The 5,252-nt window shown below is 37.0% G+C and overlaps 1 long non-coding RNA gene across 1 annotated transcript in view; it reads left to right on the top strand.

Annotated features, from left to right (window-relative positions):
- Nucleotides 1-4,663, top strand: part of LOC111538037 — a 22,729-nt gene extending 18,066 nt beyond the window's left edge. The window contains exons 2-3 of the long non-coding RNA XR_002730190.1: nt 1,178-1,255; nt 4,496-4,663. This is a non-coding gene — a long non-coding RNA (uncharacterized LOC111538037). The remainder of the gene's footprint in view (nt 1-1,177; nt 1,256-4,495) is intronic.
- The last annotated feature ends 589 nt before the right edge of the window (nt 4,664-5,252 follow it).

The following is a 5,252-nucleotide window of genomic DNA, read 5'->3' as shown; positions in this document are numbered from 1 at the left end:
CTTTTTTTTTTTTTTTTTTTTTTTTTTTTTTTTTTTTCAAATCAGATGGCTTTACTCCAAGGAATTCTAGGCATTGTCACAAGGTATAATTTGCCAACTGCATATGAGTCCTTAAAATACCTTCAAGTAAGGCTACAATAATTGTTCAAAAGTAGGTTTATAGAGTTAATCACTGCTGTGCTGTGAAAATACTACAATTTTGTTAGCACGGTAGTACATTTTGATAGGTATATGTAGCCACATTGTAAAATAGCTAATCTGTCAAACTGTGACTCATGATTCTTGACCACGTTTCATAATATTTCTTCCTAAGATTTGCTCAAAGCTTTGATATTTTACCAACTAAAAACACTTTTCCATAAGCCTTAATAAGCTTGTGATGAATTTCTGCTGCAAGAGCAATTTTCATATTTAAGAATTAAATCGGCCAGGCGCAGTGGCTCATGCCTATAATCTCAGCACTTTGGGAGGCCAAGGCAGGTAGATCACCTGAGGTCAGGAGTTTAAGACCAGCCTAGCCAACGTGGTGAAACCCCATCTCTACTAAAAATACAAAAGTTAGCCAGGCATGGTAGCGGGCACCTGTAATCCCAGCTACTTGGGAGGCTGAGGCAGGAGAATCACTTGAACCTGGGAGATGGAGGCCACAGTAAGCCAAGATCACACCATTGCACTCCAGCCTGGAGTGAAACCCCATCTCAAAAAAAAAAAAAAGAATAAGAATTAAATCACAGTATATGCTTTGCCTAAGGGCCATATATGTAGGAGATAGTTGTTTTAAACTAAATATATTAAACCATAAACACTGACAGATAAATCATCTTACAAGACAGCTTTAAATCATAATGTGATATGACATTAATTTATCAAATATTTGTTCAAGACCCATATGCCAGGCACTTTAGCTAGGAAAAAAAGCATTCTAGCAAGAGAACGTAGACAATAAACTAATAAGAAAATTGTCTAAAATATTAGAAAGTGGTAAATGCTCTTATAAGAAAGTAAGCAGGATCTGAGGGCTAGTGTGGGAGGAGTGGAGATGTGACCTTAGATAGGGGGTGGTTGAAAGTGGGTGCTCATGAGGGAGGTACATTTGAGTAAATAAGATGGTGAAGGAATGAGCTGCTTTTGTGTATAATACGTTAATAATTATTCTTGTAAATTTCCTTCTGAACAGCCCTCATTGTCTATATGGATGATGTCATTCTCTTGCCAAAAACTCTTCAATGACTTCCTACAGCATTTGGCATAATATGTAAGCTCCTTAATTTGTTCTATGACTACCTCCGTGATCTCACCTCATCTTCAGTCTCTAGCCCCTTGCCTTTTTCTCTTGATTACTCTGCTTCAGCCATACTGGATTTATTTCAGTTAGCTCGTGAGTACCAATGGCTTTCCTACCTTTTGGCCTGCTCACAAGCATTCTTTCTCTCTGCTTGTAATCATTCTCCAGACTTTTACCTGACCAACTTCCCAACTAGCTGACTACTCTACTTTGCCCTGTTCTTACATTCTCATTGCACAATATGTTTGCCTTCCCATCCCTTATTACAATCATAAGTAAATAAAATGTAATCATTTGCTTAGTTTCTATTCTTCTGATAGATCTTAAGCTCCTTGACGATAGGGATGTTGTGAGATGTCTGCCTTGTTTGTCACCATGTCTCCAATACCTGCCACATGGTAGATGCTCAGTATTTATTGAATGACTAAACCATGCTTCCAAAGGGTATGTAACTGGGCTAAGAAAAGAGAATGTACACAAGGTTAGGGTGGGAAAATAAAAGTGAAAGTGTTTTTTCCCTGACTGCACTCAATATTTCAGCAAGTTAAATGGTCAAGACTGAAAGACCTTTAAGGTCTTTAGGCAGTTCTTTTAGGGTGTATTCTTCTCATGAATCCACATATAACTGGCAATGAATCTCCTTAGGTAATGATTATAGACTAGGAAATGTAGCTATTAGATGCTTCTCCAAACATTTTGGTTCTCTCTGCTACTAGGCATGTGGTAGAAATCCACTTCCCTACCCTCTTGAAGTTGGAGATGGTCATGTGACCTTGGATTATGAACTCTGAGTGGTTATAGGATATGTCACTTTTGGGAAGAAGCTTTAAGAGTCACGACACAATTAGTGCCTTTCTCTTTGCCACAGTACCTGGCAATGCTTCAGGTAGTAGCTAGTCTGTTAGTGGATCCCTGTTCCCTTCTTCACTGTTTTGCTTTCTGCCTGTCTCTGCCTTATCTCAGGCATCTACTGTTTCTGTCCTGGAAAACCTCTTAACTTATGTCCCTGTTTTCACTTTCACTCCCCTCTGGCATATCTACTGCATTGTGGCCAAAGTGGATTCTCTAAAAGAGGCTCTGATCACACTCTTCTTCTGTTTAAAACTCTCCAGGAAATTCTCATTAACTTCAGGAATAAGTCTACACCCTCAGCAGAGTGTATTCAAGCAGGACCTTTGAGACCCTCAGCCACCGCCCCGTCCCACACAAGCTAGTCGGATGTCCATCCCCCATAATCCCATATCTTACACTTCTATATTAGTGCTTTTCACAATATCTCACAGCAACCCCTATCAGCTCTGTGACAGCACAACACTGGGCTGCAAGGATCTTAGTGCCACTCCATGGTGGCACACCCTCAGCCCTGCAAATGTTTTTTACTCACAATTGACCAGGCAAGTAAAAAGAGAGCATACATCATGCTTGTTATTGAAATCACCAGGTATACATCTCTGATTTCTGATTCATTTTCTTTTTCCCCCTTTTTTCCTTAAGATAAAATATTTATATCTTTTATTTGTGTTGAACATACTCAGTCTTGAAACGTGTTCATCTCTGATATGTATGTGTCCTCTATATTAATTAGAAGTCCCTTTTCCTAATTTTTTTTCTTAATCACTGGATGTTGTCTTCCTCTTAGGATTTATTACTATGGGAGCCTGGACAAAATAAAAAATTAAGTATAGACTATTCTATTCAAAGTATCTTAACTACATTTAAGTCCTATTGGATTTATAAAAAATAAAACAAAACAAAAAAAACAGGAGAAAATTAACCAGTGTCAACTAACACTGTCAAAGGAGCAGAAACTGAAGGCCCTCAAACAATGCTCAGGGGGACCAAATCTCCATGTGGTCCTACTCAAGTAAAATAAATTACTGACTCAAATGTACTTGAATATCACCAAAGCTTAGAAACTACATTAAAAATACATATTTTTACACTACAGAAAAATAGAGAAATAAGTTGATGATCAGGTTTGAAATACCAGGACCTCATGAATAGAAAGATTGGGTAAGAATAAAGGACTGTAAAGCCAAAGACTGTTGAGTGTTTATCTAGTATAGTACATCCTCTTGCCTTCTGGCAACAATCCATTTAAGTCATCCTATAATAGGGAGAATCTCTTCTTTTTGTGAAGTCATGAGAAATGAATTCCATAAGCTCTCTTGATTGTTCATTCCACTGGCATACCTTGGTGATCCCAAACTGTTTCAACATTTTAACTGCCTTCTAATTTCCTTATCATCTTTGATTTGCCCTACCTTTAAAATATTTAATTTTGGCAATTTGGTTCAATTATTTTTATATCACAGTTATCATTTGTCGAGGGTATATTTAGCTTACATATATTTAGGTGGGCTTATATTTTGTCCTGCAGGAAAAAGTGATGTAAGAACTAGGCATATATATAAGAATGTTATATGTTTACCTAATTTTAAAATTGCAAATCACATTTAAAAATTTGGTGGCTCAAACTATAGATAAAATTTTTGGCTGGGCACGATGGTTCATGTCTGTAATCCCAGCTCTTTGGGAGGCCGAGGCTAGCGGATCACAAGGTCAGGAGTTTAAGACCAGCCTGGCCAACGTGGTGAAACCCTGTCTCTACTAAACATACAAAAATTATCTGGGCATGGTGGCATGCACCTGTAATCCCAGCTATTTGAGAGGCTGAGGCAGGAAAATTGCTTGAACCCGGGAGCTGGAGGTTGCAGTGAGCTGAGAATGCGCCATTGCACACCAGCCTGGGCAACAGAGCAAGACTCTGTCTCAAAAAAAAGAAATTTACTTGGTAAGTAATAAGAGCTTAATGGTAATTTTTAAAAGGAAAAGATTATTCTTTTCAGCTTAAAATTAAAAAAAAATAATAATAAAATAAAATAAAATTTATTTTACAGAACATAATATTAATTTAGCTCAATTTAGCCATTCCATAATGTATACATATTTCAAAACATCATGATTAATGTATGCAAATTTTTGTCAATTGAAAAACCCATTAATTAAAAAAACTAGAACATATTAATATTATATGAATGTTTAGTTTTAAATATGTGAAAAATGTTGAGAATAACATAGTTGTAGTTTCTTTTAAAAACCACCACCAAAACAATAAAAGATGAAAAGGCCATTTTCCTATTTATAGCAGGGGCTACAAATAAAATATTTAATTTTATTCAATACATTTTTCAAAGCTCTTTTGCTTAGATTACTTGCCAGGGAGCCTGAAGTTTTCATTATCTGAATTTCACCTTGGGATTAGGGGAAAGAAATTGGATAGTGTTGTCTTCTGAAGGCACTATCCAGATGAATCCACAGGAACTCAGAAGAAGAGAGGGAATATGCTGAAGAAACTCATTTACCCTTGTCCTATTACCAAATATTTATTTTTATTAAGGAACTATCAACACAAAAGACACAGAGACCCTGGCTGTGAATGAATGAGGTAATGTACAATTAGCTTTTAGTAAATTTTTTAAAAAAGAAGAAATGAACAGAAACACAATGTTTGGTTTGTGGGATAAGAACTCAGAGAACCTCCTATTAGGATTACTGAGGCCAAGAGTATAAGGGAAGGATTGGAACCACTGGAAAGCCAGGCAAAATTTGGTAGCCATGATAGGCTAAAAAGCTGATTACACCTGCTCTTCTAGGGCTTCAATATTTATTCAATTTTGTCATTTTTTCATTAGTTTAGTCTTTCATTCACTACTCATTTGATGAACACCTACCTTTTAGCCAAACACTATCGTGAACACTGGATGACAAAGATGAAAAGGACAGAGACCCTGCACTGGAAGGAGTCAGAGCTGATGCAGGTCCAAACGCTAGTGTTTACAAGACTCACCTAGTGGTTTTGCTTCAATAGGAGATTCCTGGATCCCATCCACAGAGCCTGGGATTCAGGAAGCATGGAAGTACTGAGGTGAGTGTAGCAATGATCTTCTGAGTGTGCACTATTTGT

The sequence above is a fragment of the Piliocolobus tephrosceles genome, chromosome 5 (genome assembly GCF_002776525.5).
Source record: "Piliocolobus tephrosceles isolate RC106 chromosome 5, ASM277652v3, whole genome shotgun sequence".
Classification (NCBI taxonomy): Eukaryota; Metazoa; Chordata; class Mammalia; order Primates; family Cercopithecidae; genus Piliocolobus; species Piliocolobus tephrosceles.
Note: the sequence above shows the minus strand (reverse complement) of the source record. Positions and strands in the feature narration are given on the sequence as shown.